Here is a 23,355-nt window from a genome sequence, read left to right on the forward strand (position 1 = left end):
GCCTGGTTCTCGTTGTTGACCTGCCTGACATCGAAATGTATTAATCCCATTGGTTGACTGGCGTAGCTGTATGCAAATTACATTGTCAGTCTGGGACACTAACAAAATATTAGCCAATCAAATACCGTAACATGATCACATGATTACATTCGCGTGAAACTTGACCCAGTTCATTTTGTGTGCTCTACTTGTCCACGGCCATGCTAGAAAACGTATATTACACGCCCGACATCTAAACCTTACTTGGCACGGGCGTCGGGCAATGGTATTTTTCAACCCCTGTGAGGTGCCGCAATTTGCTGTGCAGAGTTGCGTCCCTGCGAAACCTGTGATTGTGGGTTCGAAACCAGGTTCGCCCCGATTATGTTTCTTGGTTTGTCAGCACAATACCCGTTCTCTTGGGTTTACCGAAGTGGTAAACGTCTGAGACCTGCATCACTTCGGGCTTTCCTCCCACATTAAGCTGACACGCCGTGATATAACTGGAATGCTGTTAAAAGCGGCGTTAAACCCACTCACTCACTGATTTCAGTAATTCGTTCTGATAAGCAGTGTCCCCTGTAAAACAGGTAATTTAATAGTTGGTACACGTACGTATCGACCCGTTGGATGCGGTCATTTCATAATTTCATACATCAATTTCTGAACTGGTCTAACAGGGTTTATTTGGTAAAACGTGCACATAGCAAAAGTGTCAGTTTAAGGTAGATATATAACGTATGGGCTTTGCCTTAAATATATGGAATATATTATTAAAGCAATACACAGGCTTCTTTCTTTAGAAACACATGAAAATATTTAAAAACAATATCCTTGAAAAAGGGCCTGGGGGAATACTATCTGGGATGGTAGGTGGCTAGACGATTGACAAATTAACTTTTCGCAAACATCCGATGCCATCACTATTTGAAAGTGATTTATAAACACATGCTCACGATACAGTCGGAATCATACAATCGGCTCTGCTTTTAGCAGAGATTTCTTATGAATATGGAAAGGATTTTATTGCTTTTATTATGAAACGTTAGCATATTAAATGTTGCACCAACATCGTTGGCGGGTAATAGTGCAGTCATTATAAACGCTTGTATTTCAAAATATACCAATTCAAGTTTGAATCCACTGTCAGCGAAACATTTATAGCTTATGGTGTTGTTATGATATAACAAGCCAATTGGACTTATCCGATAACACTCACGAGTGATCAGACCTCTCTTACTTTCCTGGACATATGTTCGAGCTCAAATTAATGAATTGAATTATTTACAACTGTCAAACGATGCATGGAAACAATATCTTCTCTATCCAGGGAATATTTACCAGAAACAGTGTCAAAAGAAAACCAAATCACTCTATTGCGAAAAGGGTTTTTGTAAAAAGATAACAAATGAAGCGTGTTGATTGGTAAAGCAATAGAGGATTATAGGGGCCGACTCACTGATGGTGAGCTGAGGTTTCAACACCACAGGACCCAAATTAACAAACCAGGTCGAAGGCTGGCATTCTAATAATAGTCAGCGGGGTCCAAGCCAGACAAACATTTATAGACGGAACAAAATGCTACAGAAACCCTGGTCATGCACCTGAATGCCGGAGGTCACCTGACACCTAAGAAGAAAAACAAAACGGTACCTGAAAACACCCTGCAGACCACCCAACACCTGCTAAGGGTGGCCAGAAAACCATACAGCAATACCATGACACTGTGTCAAATTATGTTTGCTTGTAAATGGAAATGTGCTTATTTAGAAACAACAACATCTGTACATTTATAGGATCATACCCTATATACTATATCACAAATGATATTGTTTGTCATTTCCTTGGGTGCTATTATGAGGATCGTGCATCTTGATTGAGAAATTTTGAACATAGGAAACTGAATTATAAATTAAAAAGAAAAGACAATACTTGTTAAATTTGTATTTGAATTATCGCTTCAGGACCATCGCTTATGTATCCTTGACATGATCCCCATGCTTGTGACAACCGTTACGTTCAGGCATAGCGGTACTAAACCCTTCCATTATATCTAAAACAGTTCTTTAAACACGAACAGGTGATATAAGTGCACACATAGACAACAAAGGTACACATTTGAACCGACTGTCGCCGCTCATTCATCGTCATTTACATCATGAAGTAATTAGGGTATTGTCATCAAAGCTTCAAGCCCTTCTGTTAGGGAGGCTACATCGTTACCGATTACAAAAGCTTTGCTTTGATTTGTTTATAAAGATGAAGCAAATTACGTGAGGGGTGTAAGAATGTATTAATGCCTCACCGTTACACTAAATGAAAACCGGAATCACTCGAATGGTTTAAGTAAGACAATGACAATCACAATATTCTCAATGACGAACAAATGTAATATCAGAAATAATATTGATGTTATTTTACATGTTCATTTAAAAACCTACCTTGATATTTCCAATAAATAAGGGCGCCATGAGGGTCACACTTTACAGACAGGCGATAGTCAATTTACGTCAGACCTCCATATAACCTTCGCCAGTTAGGTTAGGAGGAACTGTACACTTGTCACACATCGACAGGACACAGGTAAACACTTGATGACATTTATTGGCAACACTTGAAATGAGCGCGAAACCCAAGCGTGCCTCCCAAGACAAGCGAGCTACCAAGGGGAGCTAACTCTGCTTACATTACTACATGCCAAGCAAACCTGGGTTGGCTGACTGTCTTTTTTTTCTTCATGATAAAAAAGTTATCTAAACAAACCATAATGAAGGAAATAGGCGTGAAAAAAACTTAGCATGAGTTGTTCTGTTGACCCAAACAGTCAAGATGAAAGTAAACAATGATGTAATAACGATCCAATTTCTGGTTAACCATGAAATCAATTGGTAAGTAAACCATCATAGGGTAGACTGCCCTCTGGTCGATGGGGATTTTTCTGCCCCTCACAAACATAACATTTAATAAACAAACACGATACTTCAAAAGTCCAAAATGTTTTCATCAAATCGCTTTGGTCGTTGACGTTGACGCGATGGCCTTGAAGTTGAAGATGACTGTATACCTGGGTCAAATAGGGGGTCAGATTGATCTGACACAGAACTGACGTCGGTTGGGTGATTGTCATCAAACACGGCATCCTTAAGTGGTGGCAGAGGAGGAGTAGATATTTCCGGAGGAATGTGCGGAGTCTCCGGTGTCTGATGAAGTGTCTCAGGTGGGTCATCATCGATGTCAGATGTGTCCTCACTGTTCGCTTCAGCACACGTGTCTTGTTCCAAAGGGGGACTTTAAAACATTCTGAGAGCTTAACTCTGTATGAAGTGTTCCGCAGTTGGGTCCCAACGAACATGCGGACATTGCACCAGAGGCCATATTTGGCGACTACTAGGTAACGATTCCGTGCACATGTTTTATTGCGATCGTTATGAAGGTACACCAGGTCGCCAATCTCAATTTGATCAATAACAGGTCGATGACTCCGAGGAGCCTTGGATTTTTCACTGTGACCGTGGTTTGTTTGGTGATTAACATGTTGCTCTGTGATCAACTGCTTGTCGGACAGAGGCAACTGACAGTTTGTGAATTGGTCTCTCTGGGTCCGCATCTCTCGAGAAGACAGGCCTCGTGAACGAATGCGTGTGTTTAGGCGGGCAACAGCAATGGCAAGAGCTGTTGGTGTAGTGGGGCCCCATACAGGGTCTTGGCGCACAAGCTCGTCCTCTAATTCTTGTATGGCCTTTTCAGCAACTGGGTTCTTGTTCACATTCTTCACTCTGCCTATTTCTAGGGTAATTCTATGTTGCTGGAGACGTTCATCCGTGACTAGACTGATAAAGCCTGGAGCTGCGTCAGTGAGGATAACAGCGTGAGGACCATCAAGTGAACGGAATTCAATGCAAAGACGATTCAATGCCTCACACAGGGTGGAGCCATGCTCATCAGTAATGATACACGCCGCAGTGTAGGATGTGACACATTCACGTAGAACGAAGATGAGTTGTCGTTCCCTGCGCATAACATCTGACGCAAATGCAAACCCAACAGTTTCAGGTGGATCACTGGTGCTTTGGTCTACAACAACATGAGGTGTCCTACGCAAGGAGGCACACCGGTGACAAGATTTTGAGACACTGTTTATGGATCTGTCAAGGTCTAAAGCAAAGAAGTATCTATGGCATACTTGCTTGAGTTGGTGTGCAGATGGGTGATCCAGATGTATGTGTAGGGTAGTTAGGACTCCGTCCAATACTTGTCTACACTCTCAACAATGCACTCTCTTGATGAACCATCCATGGTTGCCGCATTTAGGCATCGTTTGACATCCCTGATGTTTGTTATCTTCTTGGTTGGTCGGGTACCTTGGAGAAGATGAGCATGTGTTCATCGAAGATCCTGGCACTCCTCTTGCAAGGAACGCCAAGCAGACCTGCTAGTTCCATTCATGATGTCCTCTATAGACAGTTGTCGAACAACAGAGCTTTCTGTGCGCTCAATGAAGGAGCAGATTTGGCAAGATGGATTGTCACATTCTGGTGCATTTCTACTTGCAAAATCGGATGGCACATTTGCAGAACCAGCGAGGTGTTGTATCGTTGCTTGGTAGCGGCTAACTGTCAATAAGAAGGTAGACACCTGAGGACAAGCAGAGAACTCCCCATGGCATAACTTATCAAATGCCAAAACACATGGTCTACTGTCGGTAAGGATACATGCTTTGTGTTTTGACTGGATAATGAAAGGACTGAAATGCTTGGTAGCGATAGCAATTGAAACGGCTTCCACTTCACATGGTAACCATGCGACCTGTTGTCGCCGAAGCTTGGCACTGAAGAATCCTGCTAGTCGTGGCAAGTCACTATAGTGTTGCTCCAATTCCTGGCTTCCTAACAGCACCATCAGTTACAATCCAGAGTTGGTCATCGGGGTGAGGCAGTACTATGGATTTGTTGGATGCGAGACCAGTCTGTGCTGTTTTGAAGGCATCGAGCAAAGAGTCAGACCACAGAAGCTTTTCACTGGACTGGCAACCGCCCACTTCAGCATCAAGTGGTGCAAGGAGTGTGGAACAACCAGGTATTACACGGGACAAGACCTTGTAAGCTCCTATAAATGACTGTAAGCCATTCACTGTTTCCAGAGGTGAACAAGAAGCCAGAGTTGATATGCGGTGTTGACTTGCTTGAATGGATCCTTGGTGCCATTGCCATCCTAGGATGGTTGTTGTCCTGGGAGCAATGACTGTCTTGTTAGGAGATAATCTGAGATTGTTGTGTTTGAGCGCTTCAAGTACACTTCTCCAATGACGAAGTAACTCATCCGGGCTATCAGCACCACAATAAAGGTCGTCAGCAAGCTTAGCAATCTCCCCTTCCTCTAAAAGATCCCCCAGTACGCGGCACATGAGCTCCTCCAACGCAGTTTCAGAGCCCGGCATTCCCATGGCAGACCTGGCATATACTCTCACACCATGGAACGGGTCACTACACCGCAGTATTTCATCGATTCCTTGGACAGAGGAATCTGATAAAAGGCATTGGTTAAATCTGTTGTTATAATGTACTTCCACTTGGCAATCTGTCTTAGAGTAGAATCGACGTCAGGCATGAGGGAAGGTTGTGGCTTACTGTATCGTCCTACATCAGAGAAGGCGGTCACCAATCTGTAACCATCACTGGACTTCTTGATTAGGAAAGAAGGGTTGAGGTATTCTACTTGGATATCTGCATCTTCAGGTCGTACAAATACACCCATCCGCTCAAGTTCATTGAACTTCTGTTGGAGCTCAGAAAGTTTATCTCATGAGTATTGCGGGACACGACCCTTCCGTTGTGGAGGTTGTACAGGTCCCATGCTAACAAATGATTGAAAGGGGCCTGAAGCACCATTATAGCCATCGATATGTTGGTTAAACACATCATCGAACTAAGTAGTAACTCTAACTGAGATTTGGTATCTTGCGGGAGGATATTGTCTGGGTCTACACAAACAGTGGATGAGAAACCAATGTCCTTAATTTGGGGGGACATAGTTGGTAGCAGATGTGCCGGGTCGACATCATAATCAGGGTCGCAGTCAGGTATAAAAACTGGCGAATCTGGCAAAAGTGCTCGTGTTTCTTGAGCATTTGTGGAGTGTCGGACAGGTTTGGGATCCTGATTTTGCCTGAGACGCTTGAGATAATTCCTAATTCTGGCCAAGTGGATGACCAGGTATAGCATCCAGGTCTGGTATCTATGCGGGGTTCTATGGCAAATGTGAAATCCGCAGGAGCAAAGCTTTCAGGAACCGGCACCTCAATAAAGTCTCCAGGCCATATGGTAGTAGAAGTGTCTGGGGCTCTGAGTACACAAGCTCGTCTCACAGTATGTTTGTCACCAGTTGTTTCTGTGGAACCGTATGTGTATGTCGTACCATCACCAAGTATGATCTGATGTTTTGCAGGGCGTAATGCCACATCATTGGCCTCCATAAATGGTATGCCTGCAAGGACTTCTACATCCAGGTTTTCCACCACAAGACCATTAAAATCGAACTCCTTGTTGTCGGGTGTGAAAAGGATTCTCGTCTCTCCAACGACCTTCAGTGGGAAAGAGCCACCTGCTTGATGGGCTGACTGAGAGCTAGTCTTGATGTCAGCGCCGAAGCCTGTTGCTGTTGAGAGGCGGATCATATTACCAGTAGCTCCACTATCTACAGTGACTCGTGCCGTCTGGTGGCCACAAAAACAGTACATATAGGGCGACTGACGGACTTGCACACTAAGAGTGGAGACAGGTTCAGTGGATGGCACTGCACACACATTTTCAACTGCATCACTAGCATCGTCAGCAGGGTCATCAAGTATACTGGCATTTTGTCTTGCTTTGACCATGTATCTCCGGTCAAGATCTGGAAGGAACTTGCACTGGCTGAGATAATGAACATGATCTCTGCGTCCTGCAGCTTTACACAGTGGACATGATTTTGGAAACTTTCTACCCGTTTGTTGTGCCTTAGCAAAAAGTGAGAATGACGAGCGCTGTATTTGTCCTCATAACCTTAGCATCCTTTGCTGTGCGGATTTCATCTAAAAGCGAATCGAGAGCCGGTGAGATTTCAGGTTTCAAAGAGGAAATTGTTTGTGAGCGAAGATCTGTCCCATAACGTTGTTTGACGAGCTTTGGAATTTCAACGTGTATTAGCCTCAGCCATGAGAGCACAACAAAATTTTGATGGTGACAGTTCCTCGTACTCTTCAGGTGCATTGCCATGGTGGATTATTCCCCCTTCACCGCTGCCACTACGCCAGTTAAGTTAGGATGAACTGTACACTTGTCACACATCGACAGGACACAGGTAAACACTTGATGACATTTATTGGCAACAATCGAAACGAGCGCGAAACCCATGCGAGCCTCCCAAGACAACGGAGCTACCAAGGGGAGCAAACTCTGCTTACATTACTACATGCCAAGCAAACCTGGGTTGGCGCTTAACATATGATCCGATTAAATTCGGGCGCATTCAAATATTATTGTCTTATCAGCAGCATATTGTGTGAATTATAACTATCTGATCTGAACATGTCGGATGCTAACTGTTAGGCCATAACTAGAATATTTAAGACTTTAAACATGATAATTTAGTTGATTTATTTTGATAATAAATTTTACTAATATAAATACTATTAATAAGAGAACCTCCTGAGTAGTGAATGTATTATCAACCCAGTATAAAGATGACGATCCACATACGATACTTGATTATACAACATACTCCAGAATCCTCTTTGCGGCACTGAATTATCAAAAAAATATTTTCCCTTCCCATAGATTATTTTAATCATTTGGTAACAGATTTAATCAAATTAAGACTGGGCTGCAGCGATTAAAACAAAACACAGGTCTTACAGATTTATTCATGATGATCCAGTGGCAGTCATAACGAAGAGTATAAAGTTTGAGTTATTGTGATATTGGATAAACATGCCGGGGCCATTTTCATGTCAGGGGCTTTAATATCAAGACCGTGTTGTTTGGAAATAATAATCTACAAGGTGATATCAACATTATTTAATTGGTACATAATTATATTACCATCACAAAGAAATTTCTGTTACCTGTTACATTTCTTCTTGTTATTTTGTACGGGAGAGGTCTTTTGCAAGTGTATATCTGTTGAGCAATCCCATTTCATTTTCAAATAAATTTTGTTTACCGGTAAACCAAACAAATATGATTTCATTTTGTAAATATTGCGAATCCAATGAGTCTGCCAGCATATTGCGGGTATTTCGGGTGGGTATGTACAATGCATGTTTGATACACTAAAGCATAAAACATCATTATTCAAAATAATTTAAAAAACATCAATACAAGCATGTCAAATCATGCAACCCTAAGTCCGGCTGTCCTCTTATGTTTCCATAATACTTGAATGCTTACACAACGATCACACAATATCTTCGCCAATCTTCGTATCTCCACGCATGGACATCATCATTCCCCACGATACCCCTAGATTCATCACACTATATCTACGTCAGCCCCCATGTGTCAGTGCTAACATACATACACCCTCCCCTCCCGCAGTTCCACTGCATTCATCACACTATATCTACGTCAGCCTTCATGCGTATGCTTTCATACATACACACCCCTCTCATCATTCCCATCCTTCACACTATAACTATATCCACCTTCATGTATCCCTCGTACTCATGCTTACATACATACACACCCCTCTCACCATACATCCCACTATAACTATATCCACCTTCATGTATCCCTCGTACTCATGCTTACATACATACACACCCCTCTCACCATACATCCCACTATAACTATATCCACCTTCATGTATCCCTCGTACTCATGCTTACATACATACACACCCCTCTCATCATACATACCACTATAACTATATCCACCTTCATGTATCCCTCGTACTCATGCTTACATACATACACACCCCTCTCACCATACATCCCACTATAACTATATCCACCTTCATGTATCCCTCGTACTCATGCTTACATATATACACACCCCTCTCACCATACATACCACTATAACTATATCCACCTTCATGTATCCCTCGTACTCATGCTTACATACATACACACCCCTCTCACCATACATCCCACTATAACTATATCCACCTTCATGTATCCCTCGTACTCATGCTCTCATACATACACACCCCTCTCACCATACATCCCACTATGACTATATACACCTTCATGTATCCCTCGTACTCATGCTCTCATACATACACACCCCTCTCACCATACATCCCGCTATGACTATATACACCTTCATGTATCACTCGTACTCATGCTTACATACATACACACCCCTCTCACCATACATCCCACTATAACTATATCCATCTTCATGTATCACTCGTACTCATGCTTACATACATACACACCCCTCTCACCATACATACCACTATAACTATATCCATCTTCATGTATCACTCGTACTCATGCTTACATACATACACACCCCTCTCACCATACATCCCACTATAACTATATACACCTTCATGTATCCCTCGTACTCATGCTCTCATACATACACACCCCTCTCACCATACATCCCACTATGACTATATACACCTTCATGTATCCCTCGTACTCATGCTCTCATACATACACACCCCTCTCACCATACATCCCACTATGACTATATACACCTTCATGTATCCCTCGTACTCATGCTCTCATACATACACACCCCTCTCACCATACATCCCACTATAACTATATCCATCTTCGTGTATCACTCGTACTCATGCTTACATACATACACACCCCTCTCACCATACATCCCACTATAACTATATCCATCTTCATGTATCCCTCGTACTCATGCGTTCATACATACACGCCCCTCTCACCATACATCCCACTATGACTATATACACCTTCATGTATCCCTCGTACTCATGCTTACATACATACACACCCCTCTCACCATACATCCCACTATAACTATATCCATCTTCATGTATCCCTCGTACTCATGCTTACATACATACACGCCCCTCTCACCATACATCCCACTATAACTATATCCACCTTCATGTATCCCTCGTACTCATGCTTACATACATACACACCCCTCTCACCATACATCCCACTATAACTATATCCATCTTCATGTATCCCTCGTACTCATGCTTACATACATACACACCCCTCTCACCATACATCCCACTATAACTATATCCATCTTCATGTATCCCTCGTACTCATGCTTACATACATACACACCCCTCTCACCATACATCCCACTATAACTATATCCATCTTCATGTATCCCTCGTACTCATGCTTACATACATACACACCCCTCTCACCATACATACCACTATAACTATATCCACCTTCATGAATCCCTCGTACTCATGCTTACATACATACACACCCGTCTCACCATAAATGCCACCATAACTATATCCGCCCTCATTTATCCCTTGTACTCATGTTTACATACATACACACCCCTCTCACCATACATCCCGCTATGACTATATCCATCTTCATGTATCCCTCGTACTCATGCTTACATACATACACACCCCTCTCATCATACATCCCACTATAACTATATCCACCTTCATGTATCCCTCATACTCATGCTTACATACATACACACCCCTCTCACCATACATCCCACTATAACTATATCTGCCTTCATGTATCCCTCGTACTCATGCTTACATACATACACACCCCTCTCACCATACATCCCGCTATGACTATATCCATCTTCATGTATCCCTCGTACTCATGCTTACATACATACACACCCCTCTCATCATACATCTTACTAAAACTATATCCACCTTCATGTATCCCTCGTACTCATGCTCTCATACATACACACCCCTCTCACCATACATCCCACTATGACTATATCCACCTTCATATATCCCTCGTACTCATGCTCTCATACATACACACCCCTCTCACCATACATCCCACTATAACTATATCCATCTTCATGTATCACTCGTACTCATGCTTACATACATACACACCCCTCTCACCATACATACCACTATAACTATATCCACCTTCATGTATCCCTCGTACTCATGCTTACATACATACACACCCCTCTCATCATACATCCCACTATAACTATATCCATCTTCATGTATCCCTCGTACTCATGCTCTCATACATACACACCCCTCTCACCATACATCCCACTATGACTATATACACCTTCATGTATCCCTCGTACTCATGCTCTCATACATACACACCCCTCTCACCATACATCCCACTATAACTATATCCATCTTCATGTATCACTCGTACACATGCTTACATACATACACACCCCTCTCACCATACATCCCACTATAACTATATCCATCTTCATGTATCCCTCGTACTCATGCTTACATACATACACACCCCTCTCACCATACATACCACTATAACTATATCCACCTTCATGTATCCCTCGTACTCATGCTTACATACATACACACCCCTCTCACCATACATCCCACTATAACTATATCCACCTTCATGTATCCCTCGTACTCATGCTCTCATACATACACACCCCTCTCACCATACATCCCACTATGACTATATACACCTTCATGTATCCCTCGTACTCATGCTCTCATACATACACACCCCTCTCACCATACATCCCACTATAACTATATCCATCTTCATGTATCACTCGTACTCATGCTTACATACATACACACCCCTCTCACCATACATCCCACTATAACTATATCCATCTTCATGTATCCCTCGTACTCATGCGTTCATACATACACGCCCCTCTCACCATACATCCCACTTTGACTATATACACCTTCATGTATCCCTCGTACTCATGCTTACATACATACACACCCCTCTCACCATACATCCCACTATAACTATATCCATCTTCATGTATCCCTCGTACTCATGCTTACATACATACACACCCCTCTCACCATACATCCCACTATAACTATATCCATCTTCATGTATCCCTCGTACTCATGCTTACATACATACACACCCCTCTCACCATACATCCTACTATGACTATATCCACCTTCATGTATCCCTCGTACTCATGCTTACATACATACACACCCCTCTCACCATACATCCCACTATAACTATATCCGCCCTCATTTATCCCTCGTACTCATGCTTACATACATACACACCCCTCTCACCATACATCCCCCTATAACTATATCCACCTTCATGTATCCCTCTCACTCATGCTTACATACATACACACCCCTCTCACCATACATCCCACTATAACTATATCCACCTTCATGAATCCCTCGTACTCATGCTTACATACATACACACCCGTCTCACCATAAATGCCACCATAACTATATCCGCCCTCATTTATCCCTTGTACTCATGTTTACATACATACACACCCCTCTCACCATACATCCCGCTATGACTATATCCATCTTCATGTATCCCTCGTACTCATGCTTACATACATACACACCCCTCTCATCATACATCCCACTATAACTATATCCACCTTCATGTATCCCTCATACTCATGCTTACATACATACACACCCCTCTCACCATACATCCCACTATAACTATATCTGCCTTCATGTATCCCTCGTACTCATGCTTACATACATACACACCCCTCTCACCATACATCCCGCTATGACTATATCCATCTTCATGTATCCCTCGTACTCATGCTTACATACATACACACCCCTCTCATCATACATCCCACTATAACTATATCCACCTTCATGTATCCCTCATACTCATTCTTACATACATACACATCCTCTCACCATACATCCCACTGTAACTATATCCACCTTCATGTATCCCTCATACTCATGCTTACATACATACACACCCCTCTCACCATACATCGCACTATAACTATATCTGCCTTTATGTATCCCTCGTACTCATGCTTACATACATACACACCCCTCTCACCACACATCCCACTATAACTATATCCATCTTCATGTATCCTGTGGTCACCATTATGAAGACCCGTTACATTACTTCTTTGTTTGTTGCAATTATAATCAAATTAGAAGCAATTTATCGTATTACATGAAAGGAAATGATATTAATACCGTACTCATCTGAAGCAAATCAAGAAATTCTCCTGTCTGTCCATACTTTCATGATAAATTTTGGTAGATTTAAACTTAAATAAAACACCAAACCCTAGCATATAATATGTATGTATCTTGTGTACATTATGTAGTAGTCAATATCACATATAACCCCATCATTCTGACAATAAAAAAACGGATACAACTGGTCACTCTTGATAACTGACCACCAAGGTATTTTTTCTGTAAATATTGTGTATGTATACACCTTAACTATACCTGATTTCTTTGTAGGAAGAGATATTCAAATAAGCGCTGTCTTGTTTACCGATCCCAAATTTCAGTTGAAATAAAAATATGTTTAAACCATGTATCCGTACTCATTACGTGCATCCAATTACATGTGTAAAATACGGTAAATATATCATAGTAATTACACATTTTTATCAGTAAACAGAGATTGTTCTAACACAATAGATTTTCTCCATCTAAACATCAAAGAAAGACAGGCAGCCAGTGATTTTACAATGGCATCAGAATGCATTAAGATGTTCAACTGGTCAGTAGGTGAGAGTACAATAAACTTCGGTTACGCATCTCCATAATGAATATCTAATATCCGAGTGAAGATTGCAGCTTGCATTTTATCCTCAGTTTAATCTTTGCAACTTTTGCATATACGATTGCTCATCACCACTCCGTAACACTTGACGCGATGAGCTTATTGGTATAAGTGGATAAGCCATTAAATGTTATTATTTTGGAATATTACTTTTTGTAAGAATTATAAAGTGGACTTTTGGAGGCGTCTCAGGATAACTGTCAGAATGTGTTTTCTATCATTCACCCCTAATTATAACAGGATATTGGAAACATATATAGACTGCCTGACTGTAGACAGGATTTGTGATCTTAACAATTACCGGCTGTGACAAAGTATACATGATCTCATTTGGGGATACCAAGGGTATCAGTTTATTATTAGAGGAAGTTGGTAGTGAATACATAATAGCATGTAGATTTCTAATCCTTTCTTTCTCTGTGGGTAATCCTTTCAACCTGATGGAAGGAGGTGACTCAACCAGTTCATGCATTCTTTGTCAAAGAAGATCAGACTTGGTTAGAATCTGTGTTTATCTGAGACTAGTTTCCGACCAGTCGAATGAGGTAAAACGACAGCTAAAAAATTGTACAAACATTTATGAAATAGTCTTTCCGGGTTTTGACCTTTATCATGATTATTTTACACAACATAGATAATTTTCTCAATGTTCCTAATCTTGGGACTATTATAAAATAGATTCATTTTAAACATGTTACGTTTAATATAAGAATATTCATGAATGAGTTGTTTCCTACGTTTAATATAAGCATATTCATGAATGAGTTGTTTCATACGTTTAATATAAGAATATTCATGAATGAATTGTTTCCTCTCTTTTTTAAATGAAGCTAGGACAAAGAGTAAAATGTATTTCCTATGTGACCTCTAGCTGGTGACATTCAGTGAACTTGACATGTGATGATGACCTGTAATGTTCATATTATAATAGTTTATCAAACTGTAAATAAAACTGTAATATAAATTATTAATACATGTATATTCAATGTTAGGAAATGTCAGTACATATGTCCGAGTAGGGAATTGTCAGTGTGGAGGAAATGTCCTACACTCCATTAATATATGGTGTGGTACATAAACAATGAGCCAACACTCCCATGTTGTAAAGGTGCTAATTTTAGAACTAATACGTGGCAATGAGTATGATAACCTTATTATTCAGATCTTCAGAGATGCAGCAACAGAAGCCAGCACTGGCTTGTTTTTTCCTATCCGTTTTAAAAAACGTTACGGAACAGTGTCAAACCATACCTACATTGTTTTCTGTGATGCATGATGCAGGTACACGTGATCTTGTCTTCTTAACTTCTTAACATTCACTTACTTCATTAGTGCAGGCGCACACGCATAACTAAACACAACGACATGAGCATGTTTCAATTGTAGCCCTCCCTCCTTTAGTGAACATTTATAAACAACCGGTATCGATACATAACACGTTCAGGCATTTCCTCTGGTCTCGAATTCAAAGTAACTTCAAATTAATTAAATACTGTGTAGAAATCCTATTGCAGTGAAGGAATGTTAAGAACAAGATGACAAAAAGGACTGCATAGTGTTATGTGTTTGAAGTCATTATTCTATATTCTAAGCAGACACGATGTCATCTCTTTGATGGCTTCTCACTCTTATCATCCAAATTTCTAGAAAAAACATTCAATCCCTTTATGAAATCAGTAGAGGGGCTTTGACATGGCAACGCCGTTGCGAAAGGATGCCAAACGTGTCATCTTACTGGTGTGTATTGTATTCTCAAGCTGAAACAACATAGTTTTCTCCCTGTCTGTCGTAAACTTTTGTTGCCCTACACTTAAAACAATAGAAGTGGTCATTGGCACTGATTGGTAACGGCTTATTGTCCAACGGCTTTGAGTCAAAAGACGATAAATAACGTTTCAACGAATATAGCTTAACGTCCCAAACCATGGAGGAGACAACTAGCGTACGTGTTGGCACTCGTGTTCAGGCTCTTGACACCGAATCCGGCAAGTGGAGATCCGGGTGTGTAGTGGATGTATACCTTGTTTGGAGGAAAGTCAACGTCAATTTCGACAACTTCCCCAAGAAATGGAGCACTTGGATTTCCATAGGTACTTTTCTGTTTTATAAATGTTTATTCGCATGTTTATTAGACAATATACATACATTACACAGTGGTAACGTTTGGTATAGCTGCAGGAAACAGAAAACCAGACCGTAAAAAATAGGATAATTTAACCATATACATTTTGAATGCCATAATATCAACATGACAGTCGATGCAGTATGTACTTATGATGATATGGCTCACATTCCCAGATTGTTATGAATATATATTACATGAGAGATATAACATGCATATGCTACATTACGTCAGATCCGGAGCTAACAATCTAATATTCTGTGCTACAGAATACAATAGGAATCATGTTACATGTATTTCAAAGGTTTGCCATCAGTACCACAGTACGTCTGGCGGTGTGTTTCATGGGTGTATAAAATCAATGATGTGTAAAAGAAAGCCTTACAGGTGATCAGTTATGTTATGTAATGACCACGACAAACCTGTAGATATGTGAAAACCCTAAACTATTTATACTTCAGAGACTATTATTTTGGCATTTGCGACATACCAGACAATTGGATGGATCACTATCATATGATATGTCAATTACAGGCAATATGGAAGATGAAGTTTCGTCATTCCTTAGTCAGCTGGACAATGACACAGTCAGTGCAGTGACTATCTGGGGGAACCGAGAGAGCAGGAACTGTTAACCTGGACCCAGGCGGTTTAGCCCTACAGTCGAACAAAAACTTGCTGTGCTGCTCCTTGAAATCTACGACCAGAACAACGTTTTGTCTCAAGGAGTTTTGAGCCGATTGACTGTTGGAGAACAACAAATGCAGGGCGAATCACTCATTAGAATCATGGAGATTATTGTTTGGGATTTCCATCTCTATTGTTTAGATAAAGGTAAGCAAATCATATCAAGTACTTTTCTAAAATGTATCCCCAACCAACAATACACCAATGTATTTTATGCCACATGAATCAACAGTTTTTCTTTGCTTCATGGCAATCGTTATAAATATGAGCAGGCTCATGAGCAGCAATAACTGTGAAAATGTACATGTTAAACATACATTTGTAGTTTAATTTAGAGATCCAAATGGAGGATGTCATTTTAAATAAGAAAATATGTCACTCACGAAAAATTGTTATAAATGAAACAAGCATGAAATACTCACATCCCCCGCCAATATGACATGTCGGGTTGTGTGCAATGTAAATGGCCTAATTGCAGCACTAAAACAAGTTGTTACTGGTGTTTTTCCATCTTCAGTTTATGATAGAATATGTAACTGAATTTGTAAAGAGTAAGGATGAGACATATGGACGAACAACTTCTTTATTACAATTAGGAGCGATGGTTTTGGTGAAGGTTCTGACACCGTTATCAAGCAAGTGAAGTACAGAGTATGGTTGAAAAGAATATATAGTGTTTATACAGTTGAGTAGGTTTAAGATCAGTTACACTGTTGTATTTGTAATGAGTTGTGTTTCTGCATGAAGTTAGTCAGTGAATGCAACAACTGTGTCCATGACACTTTTGGAGGAACATACACTCAATCAATGCAGAACTTACCAACAAGAAAGGAAATGTATTCAATACTGTGAGAAGACATTATGTGCCAAGTTTTGTGAAGAAATATAGTACGGTTTTCAAGATCTGCTCCAGAAACGAGGACTACTGCCATTTTCTGTCTAAATCAAAGTCGTTGCCATGGAATCTCGAAATTATTTTTTTTTCAAAATCCCAAACTATCAAAAGGCACCAGTTCACCACTAGCTCTATCTATGTGCGAAGTTTGATGAAGAAATATAAGTATGGTTTTCAAGATCTGCTCCGGAAATGAAGACTACCGCCATTTTCAGTCTAAATCAAAGTCATTGCCATGGAAACTCGAAAAATAATTTTTTGAAATATCCCAAACTATCAAAAAGGCACCAGTTCACCACTAGACCTATCTATGTGCCAAGTTTGATGAAGAAATATGGTATGATTTTCAAGATCTGCTCCGGAAACGAGGACTACCGCCATTTTCAGCCTAAACAAAGTCGTTGCCATGGAATCTCAAAAAATAAAAAAAAATTAAATTCCAAACTATCAAAAGGCACTAGTTCACCACTAGACCTATCTAAGTGCCAAGTTTGGTGAACAAATATGGTACGGTTTTCAAGATCTGCTCCGGAAACGAGGACTACCACCATTTTCAGTCTAAATCAAAAGTTGTTGCCATAATTTTTTGAAAAATCCAAAACTATCAAAAGGCACCAGTCCACCACTAGACCTATCTATGTGCCAAGTTTGGTGAACAAATATGGTACGGTTTTCAAGATCTGCTCCGGAAACGAAATGTGACGGACAGACGGAAGGACGGACAGACGGCACCCATTCCTATATCCCCCTTCCACTTTGTGGCGGGGGATAATAATCTGGAGGTACAATGAAGCTCTGATAGAATACTAGTAGATCTTATACATTGGCATTATTCAACTTAGCAACAATATTTTCATGCCAATACATATTGCATAGATCAGACATTATCTGTCCAAATTATCCATTTGACTTACTTTGACAATAATATCAATACTATCTAGCTTTACATGCAAGTCTGTAATTACATCAGAAAGGGGTCTGTATATATGTCATAAATTGATGTCAACATGTGTTTACACTTGAACAGACATGACCCATGAAACAAAGAAACAAATGACAACTTACAGTGAATTCTATACAGCTATGAAAAAATGGTAATAACTTATAAACGAACTTAACATACGATGTTTTTTCACTAATGATACGCGTTGCATTTTATTACGAATCTTTATAATTTCAGGGTACTCGCACGACCAGTATAAAAAAGAGGAAACGAGAGGTTTGTAGCGTATACATTACTGCATGGTTGTGTCGATTATACTTAGTAACTGTTATATATGAATTTTTACTTTCTTCGTTTCTCTGCAAGTGATGTCCTAAAACCAATCTCATTAAAATCAGATCTTAGTTCTCACTATCGCTAAACGAAGATCTGAGGACATCCCATTACAGGTCACGTCAGAACGACCTTTCGCAAATTTTGACCGACAAATGAAATGACTGACAAGAAATCGACATAAGAATTTTAAAACTGATAAGAAGAACATTCTGGAATGGCTTATAGATGGCCTAGATTGTATGGATATAATCATAAAACCCGTAACTGTCGTTTGGAATACCCCGTGTTAAATATATCGTGGTTGCATGATTTGAAAACACATTCCGACTGTCACTTTCATTGATCTGGTAAGCGATGCTCTGATTGGTTGGATCATAGGTCGTTCTGACGTGACCCGTAATGGGATGTCCTCAGATCTTTGTTTAGCGGTAGCAAAAACTAAGATCTGATTTAAATGAGATTGGTCCTAACACATTTCATAATATATATTAATTTTGTCTTTCATAGGATATGCAGCAAGAGCAAGAGCAAACCAAGAAAAGGACAAATCCTGCGAATGAGGTGAAGTTAGGTTTCCTTTCTCATTACTGTCATGACTAACTATTTTAGTAAAGAATTTATCTCGTCTTATCAACCAGACTTCTTAGACAGTATGAGCAAGTTGGTAGCTAAGTTATAACCTGTGTGGCCTGTGCATGTATGTTGCATGACCTAACAAAATCTTCTTTACATCGTTATAGTTCCTGATTTTTCAGCATCAAGCCAGTCGACAAATGCATCGTCTCCTCCAGCTTCCTCACTTGCATCGCCTGAAACGACCCTATGCACATCACCATCACCACGCCATGTATCTACCTCAACAACAGGATTGTCTGACCATTCCAGTGACGCAGATATCGTCACATTGAAGCTTGAAGTCGCCATCCTCAAAAAGGAAATCCAGGAATTGCGACTGTTGGTAGAGTCGATGGTTTCTGACACCACGCCGCCTTCACCAATATCAGTCCTTCCATTACCTGCCCTGTCTCCGTTAAACAATGCATTGCCGTCACCACAACTGTCATCATCTCCCCTCTCAACGACATTCACTGTATTGCCATCTGCCACGTCACTAACATCAACGCACTCCAACATCACAGAAAGCAGATTTGGGGATCTGCGGGTAGCAGATTTACCATGCAGAATATGCGATATGAACATTAAAACCTCCCTGGACACAAGGAATTCTCAACAGGACGTAGTAGAAGAAGCAAGGCAGCGAGGTGGACAGACCCGTAAGCAGCTCACAAAAGAACTTTATAGAACAGTTTTCACCCTGCGAGAAACGTATAAAAGAAATGTTTACAGGATGATAAAGTCAGGCCAGAACATCACTGTCCAGCCATTTTACATCGCAAAGATGGCCATGATATTTGATGTCATATTCAGTACCTTCCCACCCAAGGGCAAAGCAAAGGAAAAACAAGAATGTGTATACGCTATCAATCAAGTAAACCGATACGTGTGGGGTCGGTGAATGAAAAGAATTGAACTTCCACCAATGATATTAATGAAATATAATGTTACTTATGCTATGGATCTGCTGTTAATAATTCACAACTTTAAGTTCAACCCTGTCTAGTCGAAAACAACTTTCAATATTGTGCAATTAGTAACGTCACGTTGGTTTTCAATGTCCATTTCCACCCATGTAGAGATAAATATGCAATAGCCTTTGAATATTCCGGGCGGCCACTGTAAAGGAGGGCGGGATTTTGCATATGCTTTTTTCCATGCTAAGTATATAAAGTTACTCTTAAATGCAAAAACATCAATGCTCTCAAGTAACATGTCAATACAAATGTATTTAAGTGTGTCAGTTATTCCCAGTATTCCCGTGTTCAAATGAATCCTTTTAAATCAGTTTTATTTGTCACTTCATGTAATAGTGTCTTTTGGCGGAATCGTGTGTAAACATCAACCATGATCGTCCTAAAACAACGCCCGGTAGCGAGCACAGTCCATAAGAAAATGAACTTTCATTAACAGCTGTAAAACGTCATTGTCGCTTATTGGTCTACACCTAGTGGCTAATGTGTACATGAAAACTGACCTTTTTGTATATTAAAGTAATTTTGATCCTTTAGTTTTGTATTGGCACATGCGTGTCGCTATACTATTTTTTATGTATATCTCTTATTTTGAGCATGATATACGAAAATATAATGTTTGTCCGTCTGTTAAAGTTGTTATTTTTATTTCCTTATCCTAATAGCAGAAACTACATTGATATATTTCATCCCTGATAACTGGAACTCTTTTCCATTCACACGGAATAAAAATTAAAACGTGTGATTGCTACACTGCGCATCATATACATACCCATATCCTAAAACATCAAACAGAAACTATGGCAACATATGTCAGAATATAATACAAGGTACAATCATTAAGATTATATTTTCCGATCAAAATGATCACAAACTCACTGCAGTTATGATAGTATATATGTGTAGCCATTACACGTAAGTGGCGAATCCTTTAGATCCAGTGTTAGCAACCCTTGCTTCACAATCTGCTTTAGTATAGGCCTTTGTGAAACAAAGAACTATATTCCCATGTCAATTCCAATTCTTGTAAACTGGCGTCCATTGTTATGTGTTATCATACGGTCCCAAGTATTTTGTGTTAAAAGGATAATACTTTAGTCTTGGCACAATTAAGACAGAAGATATTCATTGTGGTGATCAACTTTTAATAACAACCAATACTTCTCTCCGTTAAATACACTTTGTTTGGTATCATAGTAGTTAAGACATATTCGTAATCACATTCATTATTAATTCCTGACAAATTTTTACAGCTGGCTCTTTGGAAAATAAGAAATACAAAAGTCTTTGTCAAGGTCATTTGAGTGCGTTGAAAACCCGGACGCATCGCCATCTACTTCTATCACCCTTGGTAGAACTGTGTCGAGACTACTGATAAGTCTGCAGCATGCTCCTGGATCCATCGTTGCCCAGAATGCATAAATGCAATTTATAAGTTCGTTTATAAGCCCAAGCTTTCTCAATTGGGTTGAGATCTGGAGATTCTGAAGGAGTTGGCCAGTGATTGATCCCATTTAAAGATAGCCACTGTGTTGTGCTCCTACTGGTATGCTTCGGATCGTTGTCCTGCATTAGTCTATGACCATCTGGGTACTTGTCCTGAATGAAAGGCACTAAGAACTCCTTTAGAATATCTTGATAAGTCTTACTGTCCATAGTCCCCATGAAGAGACAAATATTTGTTGCAGCCCGTCATGAAATCCCTGCCCAAACATGTACTTGATATGGATGTTTTGGGCGGCTTTTAAATTTTGGTGAACTCCCTTTCTATCGAAAACATTTAGTTAACGTTGACTCTAGCTTCACTGTGCACTCATCTGTGAATATGACATCATCAAATGTATCATTCGACACCATGACCTGCTCACAAAAGTGTTTTCTTTCACACAGTTCGGTTGGCGAATGAGTTGACAGTATCGAGTCTGTTTCTGAACCCAGCCGAGTCTGTTCCGTTCACGACAAATTGTTACCGTTGAAACAGATTTACTCTTTTTACTTTCAAGCAGACGTTGTAACTCGGTAGAGGACGTTTCGTCATCTGAGTGCATAACGCTGTCTATGTAGCTGATGTCAGAATCCATCAAGATACAAGGTCTGCCGCTCCTGGCCCTGTCACTAACACGACCGGTTTCCTTGTATCTTCTGAAGGTCATCTGAAGTGATTTTATTGAGATTTTCCGCATATCTTCTTGAAATAATCTTGCTTGTATCACAGGATATGTGAGATGTTGCTGACAAAGAAGTATGATCTTGTGTCGCAAATAGCTGGGAATCCTTGATCCTCGCACAAACCTGTTGATATCGACATATCTGTTGCACTTCTGTCCAAATGACCATGAGTATTACATGTGTTCTTAAATGTAAAGACTTATATGCCATTGGTTAACACTGTTATTCAATTCTGTACACAGCTGAATCTACCCTACACCAATATACAAGCATCTCTTTGATAGGCATTATGAATACAATTTGCTGGAAGGTGGATTTCATCCTCCTCGTTTCTGATGTTATATAACGCATGACTCTTCCTGTTATTTCGTGCACCTGCTTAGCATTGTGTGTAGACAATGTAATTAACTATCCGAGGTGTCTCGCTATAAGTTATCAATAAACTGTGGGTTGCTTTTTATTGGAGTAGATATTCGGAGTATATTGTTCATTGTGATGACTGCTTCAGTCTGATTCACTCTCGAATGTCTAGAGAATAAAGAATTCATCAAATCACAACTATATCTAGCTCTAAAACCTGCAAACATTCGACATTTTAATATGTGCACAAACCAAGTGATTAACGAGTAGAAACTCATCTTACAACTTACTACTATGTGGAACAGATAAACAACACAGTATTTCACCTATCATTTTAAAACCATGTATGTATGATGTCTTTAAAAAGCATTTAGAAGTGAAACACATAAGGAAGACATCTATATTTTAGGGAACACAACATTTCAGGGTGTATACTTTCTCCTTCACCCGAGTAAGGAGTAAATATTACTCCAAAACATTGTGTTCCTCATATTAAAGAAGTTGACATCCATAAATTCCCTTCGTTGCATGTATGTATCATCTGTGTATCATCTGATTTCT

The 23,355-nt window shown here is 40.1% G+C and overlaps 1 protein-coding gene and 1 long non-coding RNA gene across 2 annotated transcripts in view; one reads left to right on the forward strand and one right to left on the reverse strand.

Annotated features, from left to right (window-relative positions):
* Nucleotides 1-23,355, reverse strand: part of LOC124115933 — a 452,084-nt gene that overhangs the window by 404,053 nt on the left and 24,676 nt on the right. The window lies entirely within an intron of this gene.
* LOC124115935 lies at nt 14,292-21,725 on the forward strand. Its single transcript, XR_006858050.2, has 5 exons — nt 14,292-15,783; nt 16,350-16,649; nt 18,578-18,616; nt 19,184-19,237; nt 19,432-21,725. It is a non-coding gene; the product is annotated as an uncharacterized LOC124115935 (long non-coding RNA).

This window comes from Haliotis rufescens, unplaced genomic scaffold, assembly GCF_023055435.1.
Source record: "Haliotis rufescens isolate VD_foot unplaced genomic scaffold, xgHalRufe1.0.p SCAF_5, whole genome shotgun sequence".
Lineage (NCBI taxonomy): Eukaryota > Metazoa > Mollusca > Gastropoda > Lepetellida > Haliotidae > Haliotis > Haliotis rufescens.